Consider the following 22,255-nt stretch of genomic DNA (forward strand, 5'->3'; position numbering starts at 1 on the left):
TGGAGCAATCTTTTCTCTCCAGCTAACTTGGCATCAAGGTTTAGGAATCTGGTTGCCTAGTAGGCCTTGTGTTCTAGTTCCACTGGCAGGTAACAGGCTTTTCCATACACAAGCTGGTATGGAGAGGTCCCTGTAGGAGTTTTAAATGCAGTTCTGTATGCCCATAGAGCATCATCCAGACTCCTTGTCCAATCCTTTCTATGGGTACTTACCGTCTGTTCCAGGATTCGTTTTAGTTCTCTATTTGAGATTTCAGCCTGCCCATTTGTCTGTGGATGATATGTAGTTGCAACTTTATGGTTAATTCCATATCGGATCAGAGCATAGTCAAGCTGTTTATTACAGAAATAAGTTCCTCCATCACTGATTAGTATAATGGGGACACCAAATCTGCAGAAGATGTGCTTCTGGAGGAACTTTAGAACTGTCTTAGTATCATTAGTGGGTGTGGCAAATGCCTCTACCCACTTAGATACATAATCTATTGCCACCAGAATGTAAGTGTTTGAGTATGATGGTGGGAAGGTGATGAGCGAATATTTTTTACGCTTTTTGGGAGTAATTTCATGTAGATTTTAGTGTGTTTTAGTTAGTTTTTAGTATATTTTTATTAGTTTTTAGGAAAAATTCATATTTCTGGACTTTACTATGAGTTTGTGTGTTTTTCTGTGATTTCAGGTATTTTCTGGCTGAAATTGAGGGAGCTGAGCAAAAATTTGATTTAGGCTGAAAAATGACTGCTGATGCTGTTGGATTCTGACCTCTCTGCACCCGGAATAGATTTTTTGGAGCTGCAGGAGTCCAATTCGCGCACTCTCAATTGTGTTGGAAATTAGACATCCAGGGCTTTCCAGCAATATACAATAGTTCATACTTTGCGCGAAGATAAACTACGTAAACTGGCGTTTAACGCCAGTTCCATGTTGCATTCTGGCGTTAAGCGCCAAAAACAGGTTACAACCTAGCGTTCAACTCCAGAAACAGCCCAGGCACGTGAGAAGCTTAAGTCTCAGCCCCACCACACACCAAGTGGGCCCTAGAAGTGGATATTTGCACTATCTATCTTAGTTTACTCATTCTCTGTAAACCTAGGTTACTAGTTTATTATTTAAACAACTTTTAGAGACTTATTTTGTATCTCATGATATTTTTAGATTTGAACTTTGTACTTTTTGACGGCATGAGTCTCTAAACTCCATTGTTGGGGGTGAGGAGCTCTGCAGCGTCTTGATGAATTAATGCAATTATTTCTGTTTTCCCTTCAAACATGCTTGTTTCTATCTAAGATGTTGCACTTCAATATGAAGAAGGTGATGATCCGTGACACTTATCACCATTCTCAACCCATGGACGTGTGCCTGACAACCACCTCCGTTCTACATTAGATTGAATGAGTATCTCTTAGATTCCTTAATTAGAATCTTCGTGGTATAAGCTAGAATCCATTGGCAGCATCCTTGAGAATCCGGAAGGTCTAAACCTTGTCTGTGGTATTCCGAGTAGGATTCAGGGATTGGATGACTGTGACGAGCTTCAAACTCACAAGTGTTGGGCGTAGTGACAGACGCAAAAGGATCAATGGATCCTATTCTGACATGATCGAGAACCGACAGATGATTAGCCGTGCTGTGACAGAGCATTTGGACCATTTTCACTGAGAGGATGGGAAATAACCATTGATATCAGTGACGCCCTACATACAGCTTGCCATGGAAGGAGCCTTGCATGTATGAAAGTGAGAAAGCATTATGTTGCAGGAACTTAGAAGACAAAGCATCTCCAAAACTCCAACATATTCTCCATTACTGCATAATAAGTATTATTTAATCCATGCTCTCTTATTTATTTGCAAGTCAATTGATAACTATAATTGGTATCCTGACTAAGATTAATAAGATAACCATAGCTTGCTTCAAACTAACAATCTCCGTGGGATTCGACCCTTACTCACGTAAGGTAATACTTGGATGACCCAGTGCACTTGCTGGTTAGTTGTGTGGATTGCAAAAAGTGTGATTGCAATTTCGTGCACCAAGTTTTTGGCGCTGTTGCCGGGGATTGTTTGAGTTTGAACAACTGACGGTGAATCTTGTTGCTTAGATTAGGAAGATTTTGTCTTTTGGGTCAGAGTCTTTTATTTTCTTTTCAAAAATTTTTCAAAAATAATTTTTCTTTGATTAAATCTTATGCCAAACTTTAAGTTTGGTGTTTTATTGTTAATTTCTCTTTAGTTTTCGAAAATTTTAAATTGGTTTTCTAAAAATTTTAAGTTTGGTGTTCTTTCTTTTGTTCTTGGTGTTCTTGTGAATCTTCAAGGTGTTCTTGAGCCCTCTTTGTGTTTTGATCTTAAAATTTTTAAGTTTGGTGTTCCTTGGTGTTTTCCCTCTAGATTTTCGAAAACAAGGAGCATTAGATCTAAAAATTTTAAGTCTTATGTCTTTTGTGTGTTTTTCTCTTTCATCATAAAATTCAAAAATCAAAATAATATCTTTTTCAAATTATATCCTTTTAAGATTTTTAAAATCATATCTTTTTCAAAAATATCCTAACCACTTTCTCTCTCCTCACTTTTTCGAAAATCCTCATACAATATTTTCAATTCTTTTTCATTTTTATTGTAGTTTTATTTTGTTTTATTTTATTATTTCAAAAATTTATTTTTTTATAATAAAATAAATCCACGTCATCTCCCTTTTTCCATTATGGATCTAAGTGGAAATGAACAGTTCATAAGGACTCTGGGGTCATATGCTAACCCCACTACTGCTTCATATAGGAGTAGTATCTGTATACCCTCCATCGGAGTCAGTAGTATTGAGTTGAATCCTCAGCTCATTATCATGGTGCAGTAAAGTTGCTAGTATTACGGTCTTCCACAGGAAGAACCTACAGAGTTTCTGGCACAGTTTTTACAAATTGCTGACACAGTACATGATAAAGAAGTAGATCAGGATGTCTACAGATTATTAATGTTTCCATTTGCTGTAAAAGACCAAGCTAAGAGGTGGTTAAATAACCAACCTAAGGACATCATAAAGACATGGAAACAGCTGTCAGAAAAATTCCTGAATCACTATTTTCCTCCAAAACGGATGACACAGCTAAGGCTGAGCATCCAAGGCTTCAAACAAGGAGATAATGAATCCCTTTATGATGCCTGGGAGAGATACAGAGAGATGCTAAGAAAATTCCCCTCAGAAATGTTTTTACAGTGGGTGCAGTTAGACATTTTTTATTATGGGCTTATAGAGAAAGCTCAGATTTCTCTAGACCACTCATCTGGTGGATCTATACACATGAGAAAGATAATTGAAGAAGCTCAAGAGCTCATTGATACAGTTGCCAAAAATCAGCATCTATACCTAAGCAGTGAACCTTCCATGAAAGAAGAAGCTAAAACAGTAACTGCTGAACTAAGTCCTGTAGAACAAGTTACTGAATTCAATCAGCAATTAGATTTTCTAACAAAACAGCTAGTCGAATTCAAGGAGATACTACTAGAGACAAGAATGGCTAATATGAATATGGAAATGCATCTAAAGCGAACAGAACAGCAGTTATCAAAACAAATAACAGAAGAGTGCCAATCAGTTCAATTAAGAAGTGAAAAAACATTAAATATCTCACTTCAAGGCAGCAAGAAGCCAAAAAATGAACAAACTGCTACCCAAAATCCCTCTGGGGACAGCCAGAGCCCAGAGAGGAATAATTCTGGCGCTCAAACGCCAGAAAAGGAGTGGAGAGCTGGCGTTGAACGCCCAACCCATGCTCAGTTCTGGCATTCAACGCCAGAAACAGGCAAGGAATTAGCGTTGAACGCCCAAAGGAAGCACAGTTCTGGCGTTTAGACGCCAGAAATAGGTAAGGAGTTGGCGTCTAACGCCACTCCAGCTTCCACCCCTGGCATTCAAACGTCAGTGGGAGATCAGACACATACAAGTGCTGATAGCAACCCCTCTAAAAAGGCTTCTCAACCCACATCTGTAGGCAATAAACCTACAACAACTAAGGTTGAATAATACAAAGCCAAAATGCCTTATCCTCAGAAACTCCGCCAAGCGGAACAGGATAAGCAATTTGCTCGCTTTGCAGACTATCTCAGGACTCTTGAAATAAAGAATCCATTTGCAGAGGCACTTGAGCAAATACCCTCTTATGCTAAGTTCATAAGAGATCTTAAGTCATAAGAAGGATTGGAGGGAAACTGAAAACGTTTACCTCACTGAAGAATGCAGTGCAGTCATTCTGAAATGCTTACCAGAAAAGCTTAAAGATCCCGGAAGCTTTATGATACCATGCACGTTAGAGGGTACTTGTACCAAGCAAGCTCTATGTGATCTTGGGGCAAGTATCAACCTAATACCTGCATCTACTATCAGAAAGCTTGGTTTGACTGAAGAAGTCAAACCAACCCGGATATGTCTCCAACTTGCTGATGGCTCCATTAAATACCCATCAGGCGTGATTGAAGACATGATTGTCAAGGTTGGGCCATTTGCCTTTCCCACTAACTTTGTGGTGCTGGAAATGGAGGAGCACAAGAGTGCAACTCTCATTCTAGGAAGACCTTTCCTAACAACTGGACGAACCCTCATTGACATCCAAAAAGGGGAAGTAACCCTGAGAGTCAATGAGGACGAGTTTAAGTTGGATGTTGTCAACGCTATGTAGCATCCAGACACCCCAAATGACTGCATGAGCATTGATATTATTGATTCTCTGGTAAAAGAGGTCAATATGACTGAAAGTCTCGAATCAGAGCTAGAAGATATCTTTAAAGATGCACAGCCTGATTTGGAGGAACCAGAGAGAATAATAGAACCTCTGAAAATCCCTCAAAAAGAGGAGAAACCTCCCAACCCGAGCTTAAACCATTACCACCATCCCTGAAATATGCATTTCTAGGAGAAGGTGATACTTTTCCTGTAATCATAAGCTCTACCTTGGAACCACAGGAAGAGGAAGCACTAATACAAGTGCTAAGGACACACAAGACAGCTCTTGGGTGGTCTATCAGTGATCTTAAGGGCATTAGCCCAGCCAGATGCATGCACAAGATCCTATTGGAGGGTGACGCTAAGCCAGTGGTTCAACCACAGAGGCGGCTGAATCTAGCCATGAAGGAGGTGGTGCAGAAGAAGGTCACCAAATTACTACAGGCTGGGATTATTTATCCTATTTCTGATAGCCCCTGGGTAAGCTCTGTCCAAGTTGTCCCTAAGAAGGGTGGCATGACAGTGGTTCAAAATGAAAAAAATGAACTGGTTCCTATAAGAACAGTTACAGGGTGGCGTATGTGTATTGATTATAGAAGGCTCAATACAGCTATAATAAACCACTATTTTATGGTTTATCTTGTGCTTAATTGAGTGGATTTTATCAACTCTTCACCCACTTATTCATACTATTTGCATGGTTTTACATTTGCCTTCCTAATTATGTGCTTTGATTGAAAACATGCTTCTTTGGCCTTAAGTTCCCTATCTTTAATCCTCTCTTATTACCATTAGATGCCTTGATATGTGTGTTAAGTGTTTTAAGATATTATAGGGCATGAATGGCTCAGAGGATCGAAAGAAAGAATGCAAAAATGGAAGGAAAGCATAAAACGGAGTTTGTGAAGAAACTGGAGCGACGCGACTGCATGGACGACGCGGCCGCATGCCAAGCGCGAAGAAGAAGCGACGCGGCCGCATGACTGACGCGACCGCGCACCTAAAGAAGAGCACCTATGACGTGGTCGCAAGACTGACGCGACCGTGCGACAAGGAAGACTCCAATTGACGCGACCGCGTGACCCACGCGGACGCGTGACAGAGGCCACGCACCAGAAATTGCAGAAAACGCTCATAGCGGATTCTGAAGCCCTTTTTGGCCCAAATCCAAGTCCAGAAGGCATAGACCAGAGGTTATAAAGTGGGGGAATGCATCCATTCAGAGCATGCTTTCATAATTCACTTTCCACGATTTAGATTTAGTTTTGAGAGAGGTTCTCTCCTCTCTCTCTTTAGGATTAGGATTTAGTTTTAGGATTTTATTTGCTTCAAGGATTATCTTTTTACCAGGTTCAATGTTCTTTTGCTTGACAGTTATCCCTTATTTTTAGATACCATTAATGCTTGCTTGTATTAGTTATGTTGCCTATTTGGCTTATGCTACATTCATGTTATGATTTTCTTATTTAATGTTACTTGAGATATTTCAGTTCAATATTGCTCTTTTTATTCATGTTATTGATCAATCCCAATCTGAATACATTTTTTTATTCCGGCAAATTTAATTTCTTTTCCTTTTGGTCTTGGTTAAGAAATCAGTAACTCAGGAGTTATCTTAGCTCAATATAATTGATAATTGTTATCTTTGCTGATTGAACTCAACTTCAATAATCCCAACCTTTTCTTAGGAAATAAATAGGATTCGAAGGTCTAACTAATTAGTCCCTTGACTTTCCTTTGCTTTAGCAAAGGTTAACTAAGTGGAATTAAGATTCAACTTTCATTATTATTGATAAGAATAACTAAGTCTGGACTTCCAATTTCTCACACCTTGCCAAAAGTTTGCTTTACAGTATTTATTTATTTTAATTGTCATTTAAATTACTTGTTATACTTCTTCCTTAATTCCAAAACCCCCAATTTTACCTTTTTCATAGCCAATAATAAGAACATACCTCCCTGCAATTCCTTGAGAAGACGACCCGAGGTTTAAATACTTCGGTTATCAATTTATTTAGGGGTTTGTTACTTGTGACAACCAAAACTTTTGTACGAAGGGATTTCTATTAGTTTAGAAGCTATATCTACAACGCAAATTTATAAAATTCTTTACTAGTAAAAATCCTAACGTCAAAATGGCGCCGTTGCCGGGGAATTGCAAACGTGTGCCTTATTATTGGTTATTGTAAATATTTTTTTCAATATATATATATATATATATATATATATTTTTTTTCTTTTACTTGTTTATTTGTTTCTCCTTTTTCCCCCTTATTTTTGATAATTACCATGAATTCTCACCCCTCTCGCTTTGAGTTTGGTTCTAACTTTGTTGAAGGAAATAGAAACCACAGCAGGAATATGCATCAAGGTCAGACCAATCAAGGATGGATGGAGCCACGAGGATCTGATCAACCATTTAGGCAACAACATCCCCCTAGATATCACGGACAAAGACCATTTTACAATGCATGCCCAACTGATAGATTCGGTGGACCGCCTTGTAGCTACCAATAAGCCCTACCCTGTGCTCAGAGACCATCCTGTCAATACAACCTCAATCCACCATACTCACAAGCTTCTTTTCACCATTCACTACCACATGATCCTTATCCACCCCAACACCAATCCAATTACTCCCAAGAACCACCACTCCCCTATACACCATGCCTATATCCATCAAAGCCAGAATCACAGGTTCGCTTCGAAGAATCAATAAACCAATTTAATGCAACCCTTCATCAATTGGAGCAAATAATAAATCAATTATCTTTCAGACGTTCGGACACTCAACAGACTCCCATGGCTTCATGTGGAGAATCTAATGAAGAATGTGTTGTGGAGAAGACACGAGAAGCTCCAGTGGATAGCATAGAGCATAACTTCGTACTGGAACAAGTAGAGGATGCTGTCATTATAGAAGAGAAAGAGTTGGTTGAAGATTTAGGAGATGCTGAACCTCCATGGGAACACAGAGCCATGGAAGACTCCGTCGAGGATGCTATAATTGATGCTGAGGAGGATTTTGAACCGCCTCCAATACAAATATCTTATGAAGAACTGGACGGAATAACCCAGGACACAGGTTTCCTTGATGATAATGATCACGAGTCCTGTTCTCTTAGTTACGAACTTGCATCCGCAAGTGATTTCTTTGAGACAGAAGAATCTTCCACGAGTGAACATGAAGATGATGCTGAGGTAGATTTTTCTCAACCTCCAATATATGACTTGAGCGATGATGAGGGACATATTGAAGACTCTGATCAAGATATGGTTGAAGTGGAAGAAATTTGCAAAGAAATGGTAGAATTCACAGAAGATTATAAGGGAGTAGAACTTACAGAACCATTGGAAACACCTATCCCAAGGCCATTACCGCCCAACACAAACTACAAGTGGGTAAAATCCTTGCCTTTTATCTTTAATCTTCCACTTGAATATGGTTTGCTTGAAACAGATGGCCAGCTTAGAGCTCTCTGCAGCTTTAAGAGTAAGAGGGAAATGGCTCGTACTCAGAGCTGGTGCACAAGGTTCAATAAGGTTCCACGCTTCAACTTGAGGTGCAAGGATTGGTGTCAAGCTCAATTGAAAGGATCTCAGAAGCTGTTGGGTCACTGCAGTGAGAATTCAGATTGCTTGCCACCCGGATGGAACAATATTGCTCAACAAGAAGACGGGTGCAAAAGCAAGGTTTGGGACCCCGGATTTAATTCTGGCAATCAACACTCTTGGGGCCTAGTTACTTGCTTTAACTTACTTGAAGGCTTTCTGTGCCTAGTTTGGGACCCCGGAGGATGCTGGCATTCCAAACACTGGTGGAGATTCCTGGATCAGTACAAGCACAAGCCGCCATGACAAGGAGCTCACCAAATGTCCAACTTAAGGACTTTAACTAAAAGTGCTAGGTGGGAGACAACCCACCATGGTATGATCGTTTCTTCTTCAGTTTGAATTTTTGTCTATTTTTGAGTTTTGATTAAACTTGGAATCATGCATACTTGCATAACATTCATATTAAGCATTGCACTCTGCATACTGCATTAAAAAAAAAAATTTCAAGTATTTAAATAAAGGGGATACAATATATATATATATATATACCCCAAATGCAAAATAAAAAGAATCAATGCACATAGGACAAAATTCAAAAATAAGTTTGATACATGAGCATGTAATACAAAAGTGGGAAAAATATGGGTAGCTAGGTAAAGCATTTTAATTTATATAAAGTATGTGTATGTTAGGTGAGATTTTAGACTAATGAAGGATTCACTTTATAAAGCTCACTTGGCCATACATATATCCTTACCTTTACCTCAGCCCCATTACAACCCTAGAAGACCTCATGATGTTTGCATTGATATGCTAAATATTTGTTGATTGGTTAGATGAAGAACAATGTTTAAAAAGCATTACAAGGGTTCAATGCTTGATTCTATGTTCCCTGCTTTTATGAGCCATCTTCTTACAAGTTTACTTGCTTTTTATTGTATGATTTGAATTAGTGAAATTTGATTTATATTTGTCTTGAAAAACTTATTTACTCTTAACCAAGTAAGTAAAAGCATTTAGCATGTAGTTGCATTCATAGGTTGCATTGCATACATTCTACCATCCCTCTTCACCCCTTTATAGCTTCTCTTGAGCTTAGCATGAGGACATGCTATTGTTTAAGTGTGGGGAGGTTGATAAACCACTATTTTATGGTTTATCTTGTGCTTAATTGAGTGAATTTTATCAACTCTTCACCCACTTATTCATACTAGTTGCATGGTTTTACATTTGCCTTCCTAAATGTGCTTTGATTGAAAACATGCTTCTTTGGCCTTAAGCTCCCTATCTTTAATCCTCTCTTATTACCATTAGATGTCTTGATAAGTGTGTTAAGTGTTTTCAGATATTATAGGGCATGAATGGCTCAGAGGATGGAAAGAAAGAATGCAAAAATGGAAGGAAAGCATAAAACAGAGTTTGTGAAGAAACTGGAGCGATGCGACCGCATGGACGACGCGGCCGCATGCCAAGTGTCATGCGGCCGCATGCCTAAAGAAGAACACCTATGACACGGCTGTATGACTGACGCGACTGCGCGACAAGGAAGACTCCAATTGACGCGACCGCGTGACCCACGCGGACGCGTGACAGAGGCCACGCACCAGAAATTGCAGAAAATACTCATAGCAGATTCTGAAGCCCTTTTTGGCCCAAATCCAAGTCCAGAAGGCATAGACCAGAGGTTATAAAGTGGGGGAATGCATCCATTCAGAGCATGCTTTCATAATTCACTTTCCATGATTTAGATTTAGTTTTGAGAGAGGTTCTCTCCTCTCTCTCTCTCTTTAGGATTAGGATTTAGTTTTAGGATTTTATTTGCTTCAAGGATTATCTTTTTACCAGGTTCAATGTTCTTTTGCTTGACAGTTATCTCTTATTTCCAGATACCATTAATGCTTGCTTGTATTAGTTATGTTGCCTATTTGGTTTATGCTACATTCATGTTATGATTTTCTTATTTAATGTTACTTGAGATATTTCAGTTCAATATTGCTCTTTTTATTCATGTTATTGATCATTCCCAATCTGAAGACATTTTTTATTCCGGCAGATTTAATTTCTTTTCCTTTTGGTCTTGGTTAAGAAATCAGTAACTCAGGAGTTATCTTAGCTCAATATAATTGATAACTGTTATCTTTGCTAATTGAACTCAACTTCAATAATCCCAACCTTTTCTTAGGAAATAAATAGGATTCCAAGGTCTAACTAATTAGTCCCTTGACTTTCCTTTGCTTTAGCAAAGGTTAACTAAGTGGAATTAAGATTCAACTTTTATTATTATTGATAAGAATAACTAAGTCTGGACTTCCAATTTCTCACACCTTGCCAAAAGTTTGCTTTATAGTAATTATTTATTTTAATTGTCATTTAAATTACTTGTCATACTTCTTCTTAATTCCAAAACCCCCAATTTTACCTTTTTCATAGCCAATAATAAGAACATACCTCCCTGCAATTCCTTGAGAAGACGACCCGAGGTTTAAATACTTCGGTTATCAATTTATTTAGGGGTTTGTTACTTGTGACAACCAAAACTTTTGTACGAAGGGATTTCTGTTAGTTTAGAATCTATATCTACAACGCGAATTTATAAAATTCTTTACTAGTAAAAATCCTAACATCAAGCTACCAGAAAGGATCATTTTCCTCTACCATTCATAGACCAGATGCTAGAAAGATTAGCAGGTCATGAATACTACTACTTCCTGGATGGATATTCAGGTTATAATCAAATTGCAGTAGATCCCCAGGATCAAGAGAAAACAGCATTCACATGTCCATCCGGAGTATTTGCATACTTAAGAATGCCATTTGGCCTGTGCAATGCACCTGCAACCTTTCGAAGGTGCATGCTCTCTATTTTCTCTGATATGGTGGAAAATTTTTTGGAAGTCTTCATGGATGACTTTTCAGTATTTGGAGACTCATTCAGCTCCTGTTTTGACCATTTAGCACTTGTTCTAAAGAGGTGCCAAGAGACTAACAAAATGTCACTTTATGGTGACTGAAGAAATTGTCCTTGGGCACAAAATTTTGAACAAGGGAATAGAGGTGGATCAAGCTAAGGTAGAGGTAATTGAAAAATTACCACCACCTGCCAATGTTAAGGCAATCAGAAGCTTTCTGGGGCATGCAGGATTCTATAGGAGGTTTATAAAAGATTTTTCAAAAATCGCCAAACCTCTGAGCAATCTGCTAGCTGCTGACACAAGAATGGGAGTTAAACGCCCAAACTGGCACAAAAGCTGGCGTTTAACTCCTAGAAAAGTCTCTACACATGAAAGCTTCAATGCTCAGCCCAAGCACACACCAAGTGGGCTCGGAAGTGGATTTTTATGTCATTTACTCATCTTTGTAAACCCTAAGCTACTAGTTCTCTACAAATAGGACCTTTTTGCTATTGTATTAAAAATCTTTTGATCATGTTTTTCTGATTGAACCCTCTTTGGGAGGCTGGCCATTCGGCCATGTCTAGACCTTCTTCTTATGTATTTTCAACGGTGGAGTTTCTACACACCATAGATTAAAGTGTGGAGTTCTGCTGTACCTCAAGTATTAATGCAATTACTATTGTTCTTCTATTCAATTCAGCTTATTCTTGTTCTAAGATATTCATTCGTACCCAAGAACATGATAAATGTGATGATTATGTAACGCTCATCATCATTCTCACTTATGAACGTGTGTCTGACAACCACTTCCGTTCTACAAGCAAACAAGGCTTGAATGTTTATCTCTTGGATTCCTTAATCAGAATCTTCGTGGTATAAGCTAGAATTGATGGCGGCATTCTTGAGAATCCAGAAAGTCTAAACATTGTCTGTGGTATTCCGAGTAGGATTCAAGGATTGAATGACTGTGACGAGCTTGAAACTCGCGATTGTGGGGCGTTAGTGACAGACGCAAAAGAATCACTGGATTCTATTCTGACATGATCGAGAACCGACAGATGAATAGCCGTGCTGTGACAGAGCCCGTTGAACATTTTCACTGAGAGGACGGGACTGTAGCCACTGACAACGGTGATGCCCAACATACAGCTTGCCATGGAAAGGAGTAAGAAGGATTGGATGAAGACAGTAGGAAAGCAGAGAGACGGAAGGGACAAAGCATCTTCATACGCTTATCTGAAGTTCTCACCAATGAATTACATAAGTATCTCTATCCTTATTTTATGTTTTATTTATCTTTTAATCATTAATCCTCCATAACCATTTGAATCCGCCTGACTGAGATTTACAAGATGACCATAGCTTGCTTCATACCAACAATCTCCGTGGGATCGACCCTTACTCGCGTAAGGTTTATTACTTGGACGACCCAGTGCACTTGCTGGTTAGTTGTGTGAAGTTGTGATAAAGAGTTGAGATTGCAATTGAGCGTACCATGTTGATGGCGCCATTGATGATCACAATTCCGCGCACCAAGTTTTTGGCGCCGTTGCTGGGGATTGTTTGAGTTTGGACAACTGACGGTTCATCGTGTTGCTTAGATTAGGTATTTCTCTTCAGAATTTTTAAGAATGAATTCTAGAGTTTCAAGGTGATGTTTTCATCATCACCAAAGCTGATTGATTTTCATCAATTTAGCTATTGAATGTAATGTCCTGTTGAAGCTTGGCTAGCTATGTCTAATTTCTTTGGACTAAAGCTTTAGACTAACATTGCATGATTCCTGGAATTCTTATTAAAAATTTTGAATCTCTTTATCATCTTTTCCATATAATTTTCGAACAAGCACAAAAAAATTTATAAAATCTTAAAACCAAAAATATTTTTATGTTTATTATTTGAGTCTAGTGTCTAATTTTATGTTTGGTGTCAATTGCATGTCTTTATTCTTCTAATTTTCGAAAATTACATGCATTATGTACTTCATTGACCTTCAAGTTGTTCTTGATAATTTCCTTGCTCTAATCTTTAAATTCTCTTGTCTTTAATGTTTTGTTGTTTCTCATATGCATTCTCAATTTGTTAGTGTCAGTAGTATACAAACTTCTAAGTTTGGTGTCTTGCATGCATTGTTTATTTGATCTTAGTGGCATTTTGATTATTCCTTATCATTAAAAATTCAAAAAAATTTTTAATTTGTGTCTTTTCAAGTCAATAATACAGAGAATTGAAGATTCAGAACATACAGCAGAGGAATTACACAGAAAAAGCTGGGCATTCAAAACACCCAGTGAAGAAGGAAAACTGGCGTTTAAACGCCAGCCAGAGTTCCTGGCTGGGCGTTTAACGCCCAAAAGGGTAGCATTTTGGGCGTTAAACGCCAGAATGTATACCATTCTGGGCGTTTAACGCCAGGATGGCACAAGAGGGAAGATTTTGTTTTTAATTCAAATTTTTTTCAAGTTTTCATAATTTTTCAAAATCAAATCTTTTTCAAATCATATCTTTTCAATCATATATTTTCAAAATTAATTTCTTTCCATTTTTCAAAAATACTTGCTAACAATTAATGATTTGATTCAACATTTCAAGTATGTTGCCTTTTCTGTTGAGAAAGGTTTAATGTCTAAATCATATCTTTTAAATTTCTTGTTAGCCAAGTCATTAATTTTAAAAAAATCAAATCTTTTTAAATTATTTTTCCATCATATCTTTTCAATCATATCTTTTCAATCACATCTTTTTAAAAATTAATTTTCAATCATATCGTTTTGATTTCTACTTTCAAAAATCTTTTTCAAAAATCACTTTATTTCTTTTCCAATTTTAGTTTTCGAAAATCATCAATCAAATTTTCAAAATTTCTTTTAATTATTTTAAAATCTTTTACTTTAATTTCAAAAATTCTTCCCCTCTTCTCACATCCTTCTATTTATGGACTAACACTCCTCCTCAATGCACAATTCGAACCCTATCTCTCTTGATAAGTTCGAATTCTTCTACCTCCTCCTTCTATTCTTCTTTTTCTCTAACATCTTAAGGAATCTCTATACTGTGACATAGAGGATTCCATATTTTCTTGTTCTCTTCTCTTTCATATGAGCAGGAGCAAAGACAAAAGCATTCTTGTTGAGGCTGACCCTGAACCTGAAAGGACCTTGAAGCGAAAGCTAAGAGAAGCTAAAGCACTACTCTCTGTAGAGGACCTAACAGAAATCTTCAAACAAGAAGAAGACATGGCAGCTGAAAACAACAACAATGCCAACAATGCAAGGAAGGTGCTGGGTGACTTTACTGCACCTACTCCTGACTTCTATGGGAGAAGCATCTCTATCCCTGCCATTGGAGCAAACAACTTTGAGCTTAAGCCTCAATTAGTTTCTCTAATGCAACAGAATTGCAAGTTCCATGGACTTCCATTGGAAGATCCTCATCAGTTTTTAGCTGAATTCTTGCAAATCTGTGACACTGTCAAGACCAATGGAGTTGACCCTGAGGTCTACAGACTTATGCTATTCCCTTTTGCTATAAAAGACAGAGCTAGGATGTGGTTAGACTCACAACCTAAAGAAAGCCTGAACTCTTGGGAAAAGCTAGTCAATGCCTTCTTGGCAAAGTTCTTTCCACCTCAAAAATTGAGTAAGCTTAGAGTGGAAGTCCAAACCTTAAGACAGAAGGAAGGTGAATCCCTCTATGAAGCTTGGGAAAGATACAAACAATTGATCAGAAAGTGTCCCTCTGACATGCTTTCCGAATGGAGCATCATAGGTATCTTCTATGATGGTCTGTCTGAATTGTCCAAGATGTCATTAGACAGCTCTGCTGGAGGATCTCTTCATCTGAAGAAGATGCCTGCAGAAGCTCAAGAACTCATTGAAATGGTTGCAAATAACCAATTCATGTACACTTCTGAAAGGAATCCTGTGAACAATGGGACGAATCAGAAGAAAGGAGTTCTTGAGATTGATACTCTGAATGCCATATTGGCTCAGAACAAAATAGTGACTTAGCAAGTCAATATCATCTCTCAAAGTCTGTCTAGAATGCAAGCTGCACCAGGCAGTACTAAGGACGCTTCATTTGAAGAAGAAGCTTATGATCCTGAGAACCCATCAAAGGAAGAGGTGAATTACATGGGAGAACCCTATGGAAACACCTATAATCCTTCATGGAGAAATCATCAAAATCTCTCATGGAAGGATCAACAGAGAACTCAACAAGGTTTCAACAACAATAATGGTGGAAGAAACAGGTTTGGCAATGGCAAGCCTTTTCCATCATCTTCTCAGCAACAGACAGAGAATTCTAAGCAGAGCCACTCTGACTTAGCAACCATGGTCTCTGATCTAATCAAAACCACTCAAAGTTTCATGACTAAAACAAGGTCCTCCATTAGAAACTTGGAGGCACAAGTGGGTCAGCTGAGTAAGAAAGTTACTGAACTCCCTCCTAGTACTCTTCCAAGCAATACAGAAGAGAATCCAAAAGGAGAGTGCAAGGCCATCAACATGGCCGAATTTGGAGAGGAGGAAGAGGCAGTGATCGCCAATGAGGAAGACCTCAATGGACGTCCACTAGCCTCCAATGAGTTCCCTAACGAGGAACCATGGGAATCTGAGGCTCACACTGAGACCTGATAAACCACTATTTTATAGTTTATATTGTGTTTAACTGTGTGGTTTTGTCGTGATCCTTACCCACTTATTCATCAATTTAGCATGCATTTAGATTTCCTTCCAGAATTTATTACATGTTTGAAAATTGCTTCCCAGAGACTTTAATTATTTAATTTTAATTCTCTTTTATTCCATTCGATGCCGTAATCTGTGTGTCAAGCGTTTCAGGCTTTATAGGGCATGAATGAGACGGAGATTGGAGAGGAAGCTAGCAAAAATGAAAGGAACACAAGAGTTTGAGGAGATAACCAGCGAAAAGTGACGCGGTCGCATGGCTCACGCGACCGCGTGAAGGAGCACAAATCGCAGTGACGCGGCCGCATGGCTTGCGCGGCCGCGCGGATTGGAAAGCACAAGCAACGCGGTAGCGTGGACGACGCGAACGCGTGAAAAGGAAAAGCGCCAGCGACGCGTCTGCATGGACGACGCGATCGCGTGACATGCGCGATCTGCATAAACTGCAGAATCTGAAACCAGTGATTTTGGACCCTATTTCGGCCCAGTTTTCGGCCTGGAACAGCAGACCAGAGTCAGAGAATATGCAGAAACAACAGAGAAAACATTCATTAAGTAGTTTAGATCTAGTTTTTGACTCTCTTAGGTTTTTTTTTTCTCTCTAGTTTTAAGAATTTTAATTTTCAATTGATCTTAGCATTGGAACATTGAGAAGAGTTATTTTCCTCATCAAGACTTCATCACTCTAGTTTGTTCTCTTAACTTGGTTTTATTCTTCCATGTTCTTTGTTATGTTCAATTTTGTCATTCAGATATTTTTATGATTAATTAATGCAAGGATTATTTCTTTTTAATTTAAATTCCATTCCAATAATCATGTCTTCTTTTAATTCCCTTTCATGTGCCATGGATTCTTTATTTACAATGCGTGAGTAGTTTCATTACTTGATGGGGAGTTGATTAAAAGGAACTCTTGGGTTGGAAGGATTGAAAGAAAAATTTGTAATTGGGTTGAATGTTGGATTGCTATCTTGTCACCGACGCCAATCCCTTTGAACTAAGTGGGTTGCAACTTGTGAACAGATTTGGCATTTCCACTTGTTTGACTTTCTCTTACCTAGTAAGGGATAACCAAACAGAACAACTATTAATTATAAATTAATCTTACAATCACACCATCAATGATAGAGATTCTAACCAATCAATTCCCAGTCAAGGCCTCTTATTTTTATTATTTAAAATTCATCAATTTAAATCCCAATTTACTTAGCTCAACTCTTTTTGGAATATCTGATTAATAAAATAGCACATTTTTCTGCAACTCGTTGGGAGACGACCTGGGACTTAAAACTCCCAGTAATATTAATTTAAACTTTCAGAGACATATTTCTAAATTGATAGGCAGATTTTCGGTGAGTTAAGAACTATACTTGCAACGTAACCATTTTAATAAATTTTTAATTCACCAGCTTCTGCACTCCATCAATTTTTGGCGCCATTGCTGGGGAGTTGCAATAGAGTGCTTATTTTATTAATTAGATTTATTTATTTACATTTTCTTTAATTTTACTACTATGAGCTGCGTGTTTCTTCTGTCAAATGACACGTTCACTTCCTGATCCGCGCTTGCTAATATTCGATCCTGAAATTGAAAGAACAATTTCACGAATAAGGCGAGAACTGCGTAGGTTAGTCCGCTCTGAGGGCGGATCTGAAAGTGAATCTGAGGAAGAAACCAGCCCCCGCTCTACTGATTCGGTTGTTTTACGTGCAGAAAACATGGCAGCTAGAAGAATTACCATTCAGGAGGAAGGAGCTCCTGATTTTACACTGCAACCGTTTCAAGCGCATCATCCAGCGGTAGCTACGGATTTTGAAATAAAGACCGCACTACTAAATTTGATGCCGAAGTTTCATGGCCTACCTGCTCAAAAGCCTATCAAGCACTTGAGAGATTTCCAGGCAGCCTGTTCTACTGTCAGGTGTGATGGCGCTGATGAAACTTCAATTCTGCTGAAAGCTTTTCCGTTCTCTCTTGAGGGAAAAGCAAGAGAGTGGTACTACACTCAACCTCTAGCAAACGTATCCAACTAGGATACACTCAGAAAGGAGTTCCTGGAGAAATTCTTCCCATCTGAAGTTACTGATAAACTGAGGAAGGATATCTCTACAATTGTTCAGGATGACAATGAGACTCTCTTTGAATACTGGGAGCGCTTCAATAATCTTTTGGAAGCATGCCCCCACCACATGATCGACAAGATTGTGCTACTCAGCTATGTCACACAAGGTATGAGACCCCAAGATAAGACCACATTGGAAAGTGCCAGCAATGGGTCTATGAAGAAGTACAAGACCACTGATGAAGCTTGGCAATTGATCAGTGATTTAGCTAAATGTACTCGGAACCATAGACAGAAACAAGGCCGTTCAAGGGCCGTTGCAGAAGTATCTTCTGGCATAGAGACTACTGCTCTAAATCGAAGCATCTGTGAAATGACCAACCTGCTGAAGCAAATGCAGTTAAATCAGCAAGCTCAACAAACTCAACCGCAGCAAAACCAACAACTAGTTCCACAAAGAATTTGCGGAATTTATGCTGATTACAGCCATTACACTGATGAATGCCCGCAGCTCCAACAAGAAGACAACATGGTGGCATCCACTCACAACTTCTATGACCGCCCCAACCAAGGGTACAATCAAAGTGGAAATAATAACCATGGATGGCAGGACAATTCAAACCAGAATTGGAGGGATAACAATAATAGGGGAGGCAGAGATAATCAGGGAAATCAGAGGTGGAATAATTACAACAACAGGCAGCAAAATCAACCATACCAAGCACCTCACCTGAGGCAAAACCAAGGACCACCGAACAATCAGCAGCAAACCTCTCAATTTACTCATTCTTCTGTATCTTCTAATGAAGAATTATTACAAGCTTTTGAGAAAAGACAACTGGCCATGGAAAATACCATCGTGAACAGTATTAATGCCAGTCTGAATGGTTTCACCTCTACTCTACAAGCTTTTATGACACAACTTGGTTCAGCACAAAATTCCAGTAACCAACCTTCAAGCACCACTGGAATCCCCTCTCAACCATTACCCAATCCAAAGAGAGGAATTAATGCCATCACCTTGAGGTCCGGAACCACACTGCAGGAGAGGAATCAGGAGGAACCAAGCTCACCAGAATACGCCTCAGCTGAAGAGGTGGTAGATATCGAAGATGTTGAAGAGGAAGAGGATATACAGGACATAGCCAAAGAAGAGATAGCTCAACCACAGGAAGAGGCACAAAAAGGTGCAGGCACCACAGAAAACCCTACTCCCATTCCATTTCCACAACTTGCAAGGAAGCCTAGGAAGCAACTGGAACCTGATCCTAAAATGGTAGAGATATTCAAAAAGGTTGAGGTAACTGTTCCCCTTTTTGATGTTATTCAGCAGGTACCTAAATATGCAAAGTTTCTAAAAGACTTATGTATCCATAAAGATAAAATTAATGAATTAGAAACTATTCTTTTAGGTAGTTCTATATCTGCTTTAATGGGAGGATTACCTGAAAAATGTAGTGATCCAGGTCCTTGCATAGTTAGTTGTACTATTGGTGGTGTAGTAATTTATGATTGCATGTGTGATTTAGGAGCATGTGTCAGTATAATGCCTTTGTCTATATATGATGTTTTAAGGCTCCCTCCCTTAAAAAGCTCGGCAACTCATTTTGTGTTAACAGATAAAAGCATTATTACAGTTGCTGGAGTTGCTGAAGATGTTTTGGTGAACATTAAAGGGCTCACATTTCCCACTGATTTTTATATCTTGGAGATGCCCCATAATGATTCAGATAAGCCATCATTAATCCTACTTGGAAGACCATTCCTGAAGACATCAAAATTCAAATTGGATGCTTTTTAAGGGACATACTCCTTTGAAATAGATGGCCGCATAGTAATCTTCAATCTGAATGGAGTCATTGACAACCCCTCAGAAGATCGTTCTATCTTCCAGTGTGATGTCATAGACGAAAGTGTGGCTGAAGTTCAAAAGGAAGGGTTTGAAGAGAGGCACACTGGACAAGGTCCAAGTGTGGGGACCCTCTTAACTGACAATGAGGACACTTAGCCATTTTCACAAGCCCCAGATAACCCAGAGCCTGTCCATGATCAAAAGTTAGAATTGAAACCTCTCCCACCACATCTCAAATATGCTTACCTTGAGGATGAGCAGAAGCTTCCGGTTATTATTGCATGAGAACTGACTTCTCAACAAGAAGAACAGCTACTTGATGTGTTGAGAAAGCATAAGAAGGCAATAGGGTGGAGTTTGGCAGACATAGTGGGAATCAACCCTCAAATATGTGAGCACAGAATATTTTTAGAAGAGGGAGCAAGACCTGTCCGTCAACCACAAAGAAGATTGAATCCTACCATCTTGGAAGTTGTCAAAAAGGAAGTGACCAGACTATTGGAGGCCGGTATCATATATCCCATTTCAGACAGCGAATGGGTAAGCCCAGTGCAGGTGGTGCCCAAGAAGTCCGGAGTCACTACAGTGAAAAATGAGCATGGATAGCTCATAGAAACTAGAGTTCAGAATGCTTGGAGAGTCTGCATTGATTACAGGCGTCTCAACCAAGCTACTCGTAAGGATCACTATCCACTTCCATTCATTGATCAAATGCTGGATCGCCTGTCAGGTAAATCACATTATTGCTTTTTAGATGGTTACACAGGTTATTTCCAGATTCATATAGCTCCTGAGGATCAGGAAAAGACTACTTTTACATGTCCTTTTGGAACCTATGCTTATAAAAGAATGCCCTTTGGCTTGTGCAATGCACCAGCTACTTTCCAAAGGTGCATGATGAGTCTTTTCTCTGATCTTATTGAGGACTGTATGGAAGTTTTTATGGACGATTTGAGCGTTTATGGTGATTCTTTTAACATTTGCTTAGATGGATTATCTAGAGTATTAGATAAATGTATTAATACAAACCTTGTATTGAATTTCGAAAAATGCCACTTTATGGTAAAGCAAGGGATTGTATTGGGACATGTGGTATCTAATAATGGCATTTCTGTAGACCCAGCAAAGGTGAATATTATTTCTAGTTTACCTTACCCCTCTTCTGTGAGGGAAGTCCGTTCGTTCCTTGGCCATGCAGGTTTCTACAGGAGATTTATTAAGGACTTTAGTAAGGTGGCACTTCCCTTATCCAGATTACTACAAAAGGATATTGAGTTTGAGTTCAGTGAGGATTGAAAACAAGCATTTGATAAGCTAAAGACTGCTCTAACTCAAGCTCCAATTGTGAGAGGACCCGACTGGAGCCAGCCATTTGAAATCATGTGCGATGCTTCCAACCATGCAGTAGGAGCAGCACTGGCTCAGCGTGAAGGTAAAAATCCTTTTGTTATTGCCTATGCGTCTAAGACTTTAGACACTGCCCAGTCCAATTATACTACTACTGAGAAAGAGCTACTCGCTATTGTTTTTGCTCTGGATAAATTCCGGGCTTATTTACTTGGTACTAGAGTAGTAGTGTACTCGGACCATGCAGCTCTAAAGTATCTATTGGCTAAAAAGGAATCCAAACCAAGACTTATACGTTGGATACTGCTGTTACAAGAGTTTGATTTAGAAATCAAGGATAGGAGTGGTAATCAAAATTTAGTTGCAGACCACTTGACTCGCCTTGAACATATTAAGGATGATTCTACTCCTATAGATGATAATTTTCCTTTTGACAACCTGCAAGCAGTATCTGAAGTAGTCCCTTGGTATGCACCTATTGCTAATTATTTAGTTAGCCGCACATTTCCTCCACATTTTTCTAAACATCAAAGAGACAAGCTGAAAAGCGAGTCTAAATATTATATATGGGATGACCCATATTTATGGAGATGTGGTGCTGACTAGATAATTAGACGTTGTATACCTCAATCAGAATTCCAGTCTATTTTAGAAGCCTGTCACTCATCTGAAAGTGGAGGACATTTTGGCCCTCAACGAACAGCTAGAAAAATCTTAGACTGTGGATTCTGGTGGCCTACTCTTTTTAGAGATGCTGCTGAGTTTTGTAAATCTTGTCACCCATGCCAGAAATTTGGTAACATATCCAAGAGGGATGAGATGCCTCAACAATATATGCTTTTCTGTGAAATTTTTGATGTTTGGGACATTGACTTCATAGGTCCATTTCCAAATTCTAGTGGATATTTTTATATATTGTTAGCTGTAGATTATGTTTCCAAATGGGTGGAAGCAATTCCTACCCGCACTGATGATGCTAACACTGTTGTTTTCTTTGTGAGAAACCATATTATATGCCGCTTTGGATCACCACGAGCGATCGTAAGCGATCAAGGCACCCATTTTTGTAACAGGAGACTAACAGGATTGATGAAGAAGCATGGGATAATCCATAAAGTTGCAACAGCTTACCATCCCC

The 22,255-nt window shown here is 38.9% G+C and overlaps 1 non-coding gene across 1 annotated transcript; it reads right to left on the reverse strand.

Annotated features, from left to right (window-relative positions):
* Positions 1-17,943: 17,943 nt before the first annotated feature.
* LOC112712791 (small nucleolar RNA R71) lies at positions 17,944-18,047 on the reverse strand. The gene has a single exon (XR_003157903.1). It is a non-coding gene; the product is annotated as a small nucleolar RNA R71 (small nucleolar RNA).
* Between the last annotated feature and the right edge of the window lie 4,208 nt (positions 18,048-22,255).

This window comes from Arachis hypogaea, chromosome 1 (genome assembly GCF_003086295.3).
Source record: "Arachis hypogaea cultivar Tifrunner chromosome 1, arahy.Tifrunner.gnm2.J5K5, whole genome shotgun sequence".
Classification (NCBI taxonomy): domain Eukaryota; kingdom Viridiplantae; phylum Streptophyta; class Magnoliopsida; order Fabales; family Fabaceae; genus Arachis; species Arachis hypogaea.